Source organism: Sus scrofa, chromosome 6 (assembly GCF_000003025.6).
Source record: "Sus scrofa isolate TJ Tabasco breed Duroc chromosome 6, Sscrofa11.1, whole genome shotgun sequence".
Lineage (NCBI taxonomy): Eukaryota > Metazoa > Chordata > Mammalia > Artiodactyla > Suidae > Sus > Sus scrofa.
Window position 1 is genome coordinate 163495632 of NC_010448.4, and position 13414 is coordinate 163509045.

Genomic DNA, 13414 nt, shown 5'->3' on the forward strand with positions numbered 1-13414 from the left:
CATCTGCTGGCACATGATAAATACCGATTCAAAGTTACAGAGGTCGGATAGGGAACAGACTTGTGATTACCAAAGGGTAGGGAGAGGGAGCGGGATGGACTGGGAGTTTGGGGTAAGGAGGTGTAAATTATGACACTTAGAATAGAAAAGCAATCTGCTGCACAGGGAATGATGCCCCATCTCTTGGGATAGGACGTGATGGAAGGTGGTATGGAAAAAGAATGACTGGGTCATTTTGTTGTAGAGCAGAAATTGGCACAACACTGTAAATCGACGATACTTCAATTTTTAAAAAAAGTGTAGAGGTCTTTATGAACTGGGCAGAGGGCTGGGCAAGTTGAATTTCATGTTCTTTTTTGGCCTTAGGTCTCCTGAATCTTAGATGTCTCATTTTTATGATAGCTCTCAAAAGGCACCTTCTCTTTGAATTACGTGTATGTCATTATAGATTAAAGAGTCTCCCAAAGTCTCCCGATCCATCTCTTTATCCTTCCAGAATGGCCTAGAATGTAGGACAGCTTCTTTCTCTCAGGAAGTCTAAGGTATTTGGTGTCATAGCCTGTCCCTTTTGTTACTCATCTACTCATGTTAAATATATACTTATGACTCAGTAATTTCACTCCTAGTTTTACCTGCAGAAGAGACGTGAGCCCTAAAGTCCACCAAACAGTATGTTTGAGGATATTCATGGCAGCGTTATTCTTAGTAGCCTCAAACTGAAAATAACCCAAACCTCTGGTCACAGCCTAGACTACTGCAAAGAAACGCAAAAGAACAGACTCTTGCTGTTTGCAACCCGACATAATGAATAATGGTGCGCGATCACATATATTAAATGCATGATTTCACTGATATCAAGGATGAGAGGAGGCAAAATTAACCACGGTGACAGAAGTTAGAGTAAGGGTTACCTCAGCAGGATGGAAGTGGTGTTGATGCGGAAAGGGCAAAATGGAACCCCCTGTGGTGCTAGAACCATTTATTTATTTATTTATTTTATCTTTTTCAGGGCTGCACCCCTGGCACATGGAGGGTCAAGGCTAGGGGTCTAATCAGAGCTGACGGCACCAGCCTACACCACAGCCACAGCAACGCCGGATCCCGAACCCAATGAGCAAGGCCAGGGATGGAACCCGCAACCTCATTGTTCCTAGTTGGATTCATTTACCACTGAGCCACGAAGGGAACTCCAGAAATATCTGATATCTTCATCTGAAGGGTGAGTTCATGGGTGTCCCTGTATGTAAGAATTCACTCTTTAAGATTTGTGCACTCTACTGTGTGGAAGGCATGTCTAGACACAAAAAGAAAAATATTGTTTAAAAATCCAAACTAAAAGTAAATCCCACTAGGCATCCCCATCTGTAATTGGCTTTTTTGAAATTTGCGTCATCACTTTTTTTTTTTTAGGGCCACACTCACAGCCTATGGAAGTTCCCAGGCTAGGGAGTGAACCGGAGCTACAGCTGCCCGCCTACACCACAGCCACAGCGATGGATCTGAGCAGCATCTGCAACCTACACCATAGCTCACAGCCACACTGGATCCCTGACCCACTGAGCAAGGCCAGGGATCAAACCCGCATCTTTATGGATACCAGTCAGATTTGTTTCAGCTGCACCACGAGGGGAACTCCCTGTGTCATCACTTTTTGAGCAAAGAAACGGAATCAGTTTATTTTGGAGAGTGGATAGGTATACAGATAATACATACATACAATTTTAAAAATATTAATGGTATGTTTAGAGTTTTGGCTGCTAGTAGTGATGATGTATTTTGACCCAATCTTCCTGCTAAAGACAACCCAGACGGGAATGAAATCAAAAGCATCTCCTAAGATGTGCTCAAAGGTCTAACAGGATAAAGAGCAATAACAGAACTTGAAGAGGTCAAGGGCTGGAATTCAGGGAGAGTTTGGCCGTCTCTGCCCGTGGCCATCACTTGTCAGGGAGGGTAACTAAGGACCCTGGGTTTCTCGTAGGGAACTTCTGCAAATAAAAAAAAAAAAAAAAGAATTGGAACCCAGAGGCCAAGACAGTCCTTGGCCTTTCCTCTGGAAGCTTTTACTGATTACCTGGAGATAATTTGAAAATAATGAGCCACTTGAAGTTCTCTAGAAGCAGAGAGGGCATTTTATTAAAGGGGTTCTGCACTGGCCAGTGCAGAAACATCAACACAGAAAGTGATGCTATGGATTAGGATCCTGAGGGGTTCAGACCGAAGCAAGAGTATAAACTACACCAGCTGCAAAAAGAGATTTTCTCTCCAAATTGCTCTATCAATTCAACGAAGTCTAATTGAAATCCCAAAGGATATGAATGTAAGTGTGTGTCTGATTTGACAAGCTGATGCTAACATTTTCACACATAGACTTAATGCTTGCACATGTGTGAAATCACATATGAAGTAATTTAGTTAAATTATGAATTAGAGTTTTGCTTGCATACCAAAAGCTTGAAATCAACCTCTATGTTCCTGTATAGGATATGAGTAAAATGATTCTGAATCATCTGCATGATGAAACATTTTGCAACCATGGAAGGAATAGGAAAAAATTCATATACTGATATGAATTTTCTTGCAGTTCATATTATTAAGTGAAAAAAGCAAGTGGCACAACAATGCACATACTATATTCGCATTTAAAAAGAAGGTACGGCTATATAAATATTTGTATGCTGGTATATACCTGTATGTCCGTATATTTGCATATGCATGAGCACATCCACGTGTATGTTTGTGTAATACTGCGCATGTATATAAATAGGTGACCTATCTAAGGAAGTGGTCCAGAGTAGCACTGCCAAGGAAACATGGAGATGAGTCTTTTCTGTCCTTACCTGCCACCCTCAGATCCATGACGGTTGCTTCATAGGCAACCCCGTCTTTAAAGGAACGGTGGTACTGACCCCCATCAAGAACCCTGAGGTTGTGAATTCTGAGGGTCCTTTGCCCTCTCCCAGGGCATCCTGCAGGAGCACTGTGCGATTCATACACCTGTGAGTGCTCTTTCCAGCGAGCTCATCCCCATCCCTGTTAGAGGTAAATCAGCTGGGAATATCTCTCCCGTTATCAGCCCAGCTCCATGGGATCTGCACGCTGTGGTGGGGACAGCTAGCAGCTGAGCTCAGCACTTCCATTCACCATAACCACCTGGTGGCTCCTAGAGCTGCTCAAGATGAACTGCCCTGTGGAGGACGTCGGAGACCAAGGATTTAGTCCAAAGGCCGCAGAGGGATTCTCCACCTAGACCCCTCTGGGCTGGACCCATTGGCCTTCTTTTCCGCCAGGTCCTTTCTGCCTTCAGAACTTTGCTCTCAGAGAGATCTTCATGCTGACAGCATCCCCCATCTCTCAGACCCTCCTGTCACTGCCTCCATCTCATCTCTCGGGTCCCAGCTTCAATGTCAAGTCCTTAGAGAGAATTTTAATGATCACCCATTTAACATTCTCCCTAATCATACCTAAACATATCTTCATATCAGATATCTCCACCTGGTATTTGAATTCCTGTCTTTATTTTCTCTCGTGGTCCCCTAACATGTAAGTTACGCAACAACAGTCTCTAGTTTATTCTTTTAAAAAATTCTCTTTACTATTCCCAGTGCAGAGAACATGGCCTGAATGCAGCGGGCACTCTGCACTTGATGAAGGCATGCGGACACTTCCACTGTCGAGAGATGCAGTGTGAACCGCTGTTGCTTAGCAATGGCCTTTACTTATCAAACACACCAGATGCCTTTTCAGTATCAGTTTTTGGTGAATTAAAGATGGGCACGGGGGGTTCCCATCATGGCGCAGCGGAAACAAATCCGACTAGGAACCATGAGGTTGTGGGTTCGATCCCTGGCCTCGATCAGTGGGTTAAGGATCCGGCATTGCCATGAGCTGTGGTGTAGGTCGCAGACGCGGCTCAGATCCGGTGCTGCTGTGGCTGCGGTGTAGGCCGGCAGCTGTAGCTCCGATTAGACCCCTAGCCTGGGAACCGCTGCATGCCATGGGTGCAGCCCTAGAAAGACAGAAGACCAAAAAAAAAAAAAAAAAAAAAAAAAAAAAAAAAGATGGGCACAGATTTTTGAAGCCCTGCCCCTGAAGAGAAAGAGCTCTCCTCTTAAAACTGTGTGTTCTTAGATTGCTTTTCCCAGTAGAATAGGATAGAAGACAACCTGCAGTGGTTTCTGGGCCTGTCATAAGAAGTGAGTAGCTCTTCTTCCTTTTTTTTTGTGCCATTCTTTCTGAAAGCCGTCGACTGCCATATACAAAGTCGGACTACCCTGAGACCATCAGGACAGAAAGGCCATGTGCTGACATCCAAATTGCCAATCCCAGTGGATCCTAACTTTCCAGCTTACTCCACAAAAGTGCCAGACTTGTGAATAAAGCCACCGTGGGCCCTTTGGATAACCCTGCCCATCAGCTGAATAAACCAAGGGACCTCAGTCTATGTCACGTGAACAGAAGAGTCAAGTAGCTGAGCACTGGCCAGAATTCCCGACCAGTAAGACGTGAGATGGATAAAACGGTCACTTTTAATCATTAATTTGGGGAATAATTTGCTATGATGCTATAGGGAACTATCACACAACTCCTCCTGTAATCTTAGTTTTTCCGACTCTTTTTTTTTTTTTAATTTTGTCTTTTTAGGGCTGCACTCACTGCACATGGAGGTTCCCAGACTAGAGGTCTAATCAGAGCTATAGCCAAGGGCCCACACCGCAGCCACAGCAGCACCGGATCTGAGCCGCGTCTGTGACCTACACCACAGCTCACGGCAACGCCAGATCCCCAACCCACTGAGCAAGGCCAGGGATCGAACCCTCAACCTCATGGTTCCCAGTCAGATTTGTTTCCGCTGCGCCAGGGCGGGAACTCCAGTTTTTCCAACTCTTGATTACACCAAATGTATTCCTGTCTCTGCCAACAGTGTTTATCCTTTTCACTGGAAGGTATCTGAATTGTCAGATTTAGGGCCTATTGCTCCAAGAAAAATTTGTAGACAGCTCCAGCTCACACCACCTTCTTTTTCATCTGAAGTCCTACTTATCATTCCCATCATTACATAAATAATTGTGGTTTGTTCTTAAATACAAGGGATCCAATTACTCTGATTTACTTCCCGGGGGGAGATGTTAGACAAGCACCTGTCTCTTTTCCTTGGCACATCATTGCAGCACTGAGCAAGGAGGTGGGACCCAGAAAGACACAGAAATTGAAATAACATTATCGAAAGCTGTTTTACCATTCACTTCGGTCCACAAATCTAGACCAAAAAGGGTAGAATCGGAGGATCAGCAGTGAAAACGCTCTCCCATTTCCTTCAGTGCCATTTATCTCCGTTCTTCCTTTATAGATACGAAGCCCCCTGAAAAAGCAATAGATATCCTTACCCGAGGAGAGTACCAGCATCTGTACGAGAACGACCACAGTTTCCAGATACTTAGGAACATGCAGGCTCCGTGACACCTGGAAAATGAAAGAGCAATTGTGGGATCCGGCAATAAGAATCATGGGAACCAGAACAAAAATTGAAATCCTGCCTTTTGAGAGACTTCCCTTTGATACGCAACCAAGCGATGTAGTCAAACCAACAGGTGCCAGGGCCCCCGAGAGTCTGTCTTTTCCTCTTTCTTTCCTGGGCTTTTATGGTGGCTCATTGCCTTCATTAGCCTGCTCTTGCGAAGGGCAGCCGTGATAAACAAGAGCATTGAAAGCGTTCGGAACCCAGCTATGCACATCCCACACCCACTTGGCCCCGTCTGCATCTCGGCTTAAGCCACTTGCTCAATTCAGAGCCCTGGCTGTTCCCTCTAACGTTGCCTCCTATTCTAATGGGAAGACTTGTATGACGTCTCCTGTGGGTGACAAGCCAGCTTCAGCAAAACGTTCTCCAGCTTTGACCCACGTGGGTCTGTGGAATTTCTGGCTCCACACACTACTTCCCACCTTCAAGGGAAACGCCACATCAGGGAGGTGGGATTTAGTGTTCTCAGCAACTGCCTGGAGGGTCTGTGAAAAACTTAGATGTAAGTGTGTGTTAAGTTGGATCAATTATATGTAAGAAATAAGAAGCAGCAAGAAAATCAATGCCTCTCCTTTCTTGCTTTCCCCCTCATTTTCCCACTTACTCTTGCAGCCTAACTTACAATCCCCCTCTACCCTCTAACAAATATTTAGTAAAAAGTTTGGACATAGGCTCTTTTTTTCTAAGGATCTAAACTGGGGGCGGGGGTCGACATTGCTTAAATTTGGAGATACTTATTTATAATGTTAATATTCTGGTTTGAGGGACACGTGTTTGGTTTCATATACGCAACAGTTAAGCAAAGTCTGGTTCATGAAGTTTCTCAAATATGCTGATTAATAAAATGTTCGATTTTACCTGCTGGAAAATGGAGTACTTAAATGCAAAATATTACCTGTGCAATTCTCTCTTGCGATTTGTGTTTTACTATATGAGAATACAAAATAACATGCTAAAGGAGAGAAAAGCTAGGTGAGATGTCTCCTGCAATGGTTTAATGTCCTCATTTAAAAAAAAGGGGGCTTGGAAAGAATTATAATGGTTGGAAGCAATGCCACAGAGTGGAGGTAGATATTTGCAAAACTTCCACTGCTGAAGCTGCTCATAATTAAAAAAAAATATACATATATATTTTCAATTTGAATTATAAAAATTATTTTAAGGCATATATAGTGAAAGAAAAATAGTTAAAGCACCTGGACTATCTTAGCATAGAAAATACTCAGATATCAGTAAAGATAAGAAAAGGCACAGGCCTCATTAAGAATCAGGAAAATGCATATTAAAGCCACAAGGCAATACCACCACAGCCACTAGAATGGGTACAATGAGAAAGGCTGACGATACGAAGTTTCGATGGGGACGTGGTGCACGGTGGTGTAACGTGTACAGGGCAGGCGTCATGTTCCTGGTGGTGAAAGTATAGCAGTAGGATGGTATTTGAAAGCACTTTAGCATCCTCTACTGGAGTTGAAAATAAACATAGTCGATGATCCAGAAATTCTACCTTCGAAGCATAATCAATAGAAATGTAGGCACATATGCACAAGAAACATGTATAATAAACATCATGATAATATTATTGGTGAAAACTCAACTGAAACAGTACAAACATCCTTGACAATAAGCTTAAACATACAACCCAAAACAATATCAACAACCAGCAAGTTCACAAATATAATATTAATAACTGATATTTTTCTTAATCAATTTGTTGAATTCACTTAAAATGTATAACCATTTAGTCATATATTTGAGTTTCTACCACAAAAAAATCATATTTTCTGAATAATACTTATGTTATTTCTTTTTAAATTAGAAAGTCAAGTCTATCCAAAATACTCTGTAGGTTCAATGCACTTTCAGTCGAAATTTTGACTTTTCCTGTTTTTGTTGCTTTGTTTTGTTTTGAAAAAGATGTCTGAAAAATATACACAGAACAGTGATGGGCCAAAAAAGAGCCACGACTCTTCTTCTGAAGAAAAATAATATGAGAACCCCTGAATTAAACAAGATCAAAATTTATTATAAAGCTACCGTAATTGACAGGTTGTGGAGGTAGCATTGATATAGACAGAGAGAGAAATCAACAAAACGGAGACCCCAATAATATACCCAACCGCAAGGAAACCTGATCCCTGATAGGACTGGGACTGCGACTCAGTTTAAAAGAATTACTATTCCGTGAATGGTGCTGAGACAACGGCTCAGGAAAAGCAGAGTCCTGATCTCCACTTCACACCACACACAAATGCCTCCTGGCTGCATCAAAGACACAAATGTGAAAGCCAAGGCTACGCAAACGTCAGATCATTTTATTACAACGTATTTTCTCACGAAACTGGAATATGAACAAACTTCTCGAGTTATGAAGAAAATGACAATGGAAAATGTTAAATTCAACTCCATAAATGTAACAGTGTCTATATATCTAGAGACATCATATATATACATTTTGTTTTGTTTTTCTGTCTTTTTAGGGCCACACCTCCGGCATTTAGAGGTTCACAGGCTAGGGGTCCAGTCAGAGCTGTAGCCACCAGCCTATGCCAGGGCCACAGCAACATGGGATCTGGGCAGCATCTGCAACCTACACCACAGCTCATGGCAATGCTGGATCCTTAACCCACTGAATTCGATCCCTGAGGAGGCCAGGGATTGAACCTGTGTCCTCATGGACGCCAGTTAGGTTCGTTAACCGCTGAGCCACAACAGGTACTCCAATTATTTTTTATTTATTTATTTATTTTTTTGTCTTTGCTATTTCTTGGGCCGCTCCTGCGGCATATGGAAGTTCCCAAGCTAGGGGTCGAATCAGAGCTGCAGCCACTGGCCTGCACCAGAGCCACAGCAACACAGGATCCGAGCCGTGTGTGCAACCTACACCACAGCTCAACGGCAACACTGGATCGTCAACCCACTGAGCAAGGGCAGGGACCGAACCCACAACCTCATGGTTCCTAGTGGATTCATTAACCACTGCGCCACGACAGGAACTCCCTATTTATTTATTTTAGAGACATTGTAAAGAAAGTAAAACAGCAAGTCCTAATAAAGAAGAAGACATTTGCAGCAACGAGAGCTCAAAAGGGTCAGTATGGAAAGTGTATTAATTACCTTATCACACAAATTGCTAGTTGTCTCTTAATAGAGATAATCCTGTCTTTCTTCCGCAGTAAAGACCATCCAGCGTTTAGGCAGGAACTTGACAAACCCAAACAGCACACTCTTCAGATGCCCTGCAGCCGGGCGAGGCTACAGGCCTGCTTTCTGCTCAATGCGGAAGAACCAGGCTGATAAAGAGTATTCCTTCATCCCTAAAGTCAGGAAGTGCACCTGCTCTTCCTCCTCACAGCCAGAGAAAATGCCATCCTATGGCTTTACCTCGGATAGAACTTGCACCTTGAAGTGGAAGCCACGAGCTGAAAATGGAGCAGCAAATAAAAGAGAAGCAGCTTGGGCCCTTAACATCATGAAGCTGCCCTGCCAACTTTGGAAGCTGCTTTGGTCTTCTTTTACCTCATTTTATGATGAAACTTACATGGCTTTTTCTCTTGACTGGGTTGTGGTGACATGGCTGTTGAGGTTATTGTTATTCTTTATGATGCAAATATATTATAAATAATATTTATACGAACTCCATATTTATCATTAAAGTTTTTTTAACAAGATGACAGAGCAAGGGCAAGCATTTCAAGACTGGTAGGCTGGTTTCCCAACATTGTTTAAAGACCTAGATTCCTTGCAGATATTTTTAGTATATCTCACTCACCCTTAGCACACACATGGGCTAAGAATCACTCAAATTATATCTTACACATGTGGGAGATTTATATTCATGATTTACACTTTTGTAAAACTTATATTTATATACATAATTATATATATATAATCAACTCATTAAATTTTTGTTGAAATTCTCAGAGAGTTATTTTAGTTAACCTAGGACTCTACCTAGAAATATAGCAATTAGTTTACTCTATATTTTAGGAATATTTTGAACAGAGGTAATATTTTTTATTATTATTGCCAAGCCAAAGTAATGAGGAGCACATGCCTGCTAGTACTCAGTGCATATATAAGTATTTCTTTTTATTAGCTCCCTTCTAATGAAAGTTGAAAGACGTCTACTCTTTAAATTAATAGAGACCCATGGTACAAACTACTTTTCTTAACCTCTAAAGCGAACTGCTTTTCAAGGAAAGAAGTGAAAAGGAAAAACAACAAGAAAAAGCCAAAACCAACAAATTAACAAGAAAAACAAAACAAAAAACCCCAATCAGAATAAAAAGCACCTAAGGTCAAGAACATTCCTCAGCATTCTATGCAGCTCATATAGCCAGGCAAAGGAGTCATGAAAGAGATGGACCACATAAAAAAATCTCAAGTTTTCCAGTTTACCTGCTCCCAGAAAATAGAGAATGGGTCTCAGAAGGACTTCATGCCCTTCAGGAAGAACCTCGTCCAAAGGTCTCGGAGATCTATGCATCGATCAGCTGGCTTCCTGCTGGCACAGAAACCACCATCAGATGTGCTATCGTCACATAGCAACCAGCAGGGCTTTCTGTAAGAGCCCCAGTGGATGCCCTTGGGCAGCAGTGTATTTTTCCAGCCTAAGATGAACATCCCCTCCCAAGAGAAATCTGAAGGTGGCAGCCCCACCCAGGGTGTAGGACTGTTTGTTCAAACTCATTTTCACCATCAAGATTCAACAGCCGTTCTCATGCAAGCACTAGTTTCAACCTGCCTTGCTCCTCCTTGAAAGTAAAGCAGCATATCATATTTCTGTTGCATCATATGATCTAGAGCATTTAAACTATTTATAATGGAAAAGTAAATCTTAAGAATATTATATCAGAGACTATAGGGATTATAGTCTTTGAAAATGGAAATAGGAAGGATCGGCCTTATCTTGATAAAGGCTATGTCTATAAAAATCTCCATAATAATTATACTTAATGAGAAAAATCTTTCTTTTTATTTTTTTAATTTTTTTAAAAAAATCTTTCTTTTTAAATCTAAATCGTTAAAGGTTTTATCTAACACAATAATAAAATAAAGGTGTCAGTGGAGCACAAGTATGAAAAAGGAAGGAGAAAATAAATGTGAATGATAGGATCATTTATCTGGCAAGTGATAAGAAAACGGACAAATACAAATACATTCTTAAAAAATAGTACTCCTTTCCTCCTTAAACTAATTTAAATGATATATGAGGTCTCTTTGGAATTTTAAGAATTTTTAACAAACTTAATAACTGAATAACATATCACGTTCATGGAGAGGGACAATATTAACATTTTAAATATAAAAACTGTCATCGTAATATTCTACAGACAATAAAATTCTAATACAATCCTAGCAGAATACTGGGAACCATAGGGTACTTTAATCTCAAAATTATGTGGAAGAATTAATGTTTAATAACCAAGATAATCTTCAACAATAAAGAAAAATGTTTTTCAATTCACTCTACCAGATATGAACATACACAGAAAAGCCATAGTCTTAAAAAACACATGCAGAGTGGTACTGGTGCCAAAAACACAAATCCAAAGGAACAGACTACAGAGTTAAGAAAAATAAACGTGGTATGTGATATAAATGGTTTAATGCGGCTCGTTCTCCATTTGTCCCCTCAGATCTGTACTCTCCTTTTCTTTATTGCGTAGGTTACAGAACTGACCCTCACCAAATCAGTCATGCGGGGTCCCTTCCCTTCTGGTCTGTGGGAAGCACAGGTGGGAAACAGAAGGATGGGAAGAGAAAGAGGCCAAAATGCCTCTTTCCTTCCTCCCTTCCTGTTTTGTGGTCACACGTCATTAACAGGCTCACCCCCCGCCTGCAACTGCATTTCCTGCTCACAGCCCATCACCTGTGGCTCTGGATGCCCAGGCTCTGGCAGCCCCTGTCATCCTTTGTCACTGAGGAGTTGAAGAGTGATGAGTTCCCAAGACGGCCAAATCTTGAGGACCTTAGTGGTTCCCTTAATTCTCATCACTCTTGAATAAACATTTTCTTCATTTGATTATCTTCAGAATGTTATCTGAATTTCCCTTATGTTCCCCGCCAAACTCCTGACTGTAACAGGTATAATCACATTATCAGTTGAAAAGTAGGGGTTCCTGGGAAAAACTGGCTCACGCCCAAAAGAAAAAAATACAAATTAAAAACCCAGGATAATATCTTTGTGATGTTAGGGTGCAAAAGATTACCTCATAAGGTCCAAAGTACAAACTGCGTGGGAAAAATTAATTTGACAAATTTAAACATCAGTGCTAAATTAAGAGCATTGTAAACAAAATTAGCAGATGTCTGATATGGGAAGTTTTTTAATTAAACTATAGTCGATTTACAATGTTGTGCCACTTTCTGCTGTACAGCAAAGGGACTCAGTCATACATTTATATACATTCCTTTTTTTATATTATTTTCCATCACAGTTTATCCCAGGAGATTGGATACAGTGCCCTGTGCTATAGAGTAGGACCTTATGTTTGTCCATTCTAAGTATAATAGCGTGCATCTACTAACCCCAAACTCCCAGTCCATCCCAGTCCCTTCCCCCTCCTCCCTGGCAAAAAACAAGCTTGTTCCCTATGTCTGTGAGTCTGTTTCTGTTTTGTAGGTAGGTTCATTTGTGCTGTAGTTTAGATTCCACATATAAGTGATATCATATGGTATTTGTCTTTTTCTGACTTACTTCAGATAATCTCAGTTGCCTTCATGTTGTTGAACATGGCATTATTTTACTCTTTTTTATGGCTGAGTAATATTTCATTATACACACACACACACACACACACCCCACACCTTCTTAATCCATTTGTCTGTCGCTCGATATTTAGGTTGTTTCCATGTCTTGGCTACTGTGAATAGTGATGCAATGAACTTAGGGGTGCATGTATCTTTTTGGAAAATAGTTTTGTCTGGATAGAAACCCAGGAATGGGATTGCTAGATCACATGGTATTTCTTTTCTTTTTTTTCCTTTTTGTCTTTTTTTGTCTTTTTAGGGCCATACCCATGGCACATGGAAGTTCCCAGGCTAGGGGTTGAATCAGAGCTTCAGCTGCTGGCCTACACCACAGCCACAGCAATGGAGCATCTGAGCCATGTCTGTGACCCACACCACAGCTCACAGCAAGGCCAGATCCTTAACCCACTGAGCAGGCCAGTGATTAAACCTGACTCCTCATGGATACTGGTTGGGTTTGTTACTGCTGAGCCACAAGGGGAACTCCTAGTAGTTCTATTTTTCGTTTTCTGAGGAAACTTGGGAAGATATTTTCAAAATCTAATGATCTCAAAGGATTAATACTTAGAGGCATAGGAAAGCCTATAAACTATGGAGGAAAAAAACAGAAAATCTAACAAGTAATTTGTTAAATTACGTAAACAAGAAATTCACAAAGGGTAGAACTGAATATTTAAAACTGCATGAAGAAATTTTTAATCTTTTTAGTAATTAGATAAATATATTCAATATCTTTGGTACACAATAATGGAAAAGAATATGAAAACACATATATATAACTGAATATAATTGAATCACTTTACTGTATACCAGAAACTAACACAGCATTGTAAATTAGCTATCTTTAATGAAAAGAAAAACCAGCTTACATACAAAAAAAAAAAACTAGATTACACACAGACACAAAGTAAAAACAGAAATGAGATTTTTACATAATCTAGGAATATTCCCCCCACAAAGTAGTTATTAATGAGAATAAGGGAAAGGTACCTTTAAAGTGGAGAGATATGGCAGACATCGTTTTAATCAAGTGATTGAAATTCCTACCAGAAATAGGATAAATCAACATCATGCTCCACCAGACGAAATGCCCTGAGAATAGCATAGCATTAATTATGTGACATTCCAGCCTAAAAT

At 40.9% G+C, this 13414-nt stretch overlaps 1 protein-coding gene across 5 annotated transcripts in view; it reads right to left on the minus strand.

Annotated features, from left to right (window-relative positions):
- The window catches only part of SLC5A9 (solute carrier family 5 member 9), a 139299-nt gene that overhangs the window by 66388 nt on the left and 59497 nt on the right, over positions 1 to 13414 (minus strand). For 3 of the 5 annotated variants that reach the window (XR_002345208.1, XR_002345207.1, XM_021096677.1), the window contains exon 2: positions 5388 to 5463. The gene's annotated coding sequence lies outside the window, so the exon portion shown is untranslated. Of the gene's footprint in view, positions 1 to 5387; positions 5464 to 9922; positions 10026 to 13414 lie in introns of all 5 variants that reach the window. The other 2 variants (XR_002345210.1, XR_002345209.1) reach the window with 1 other exon arrangement.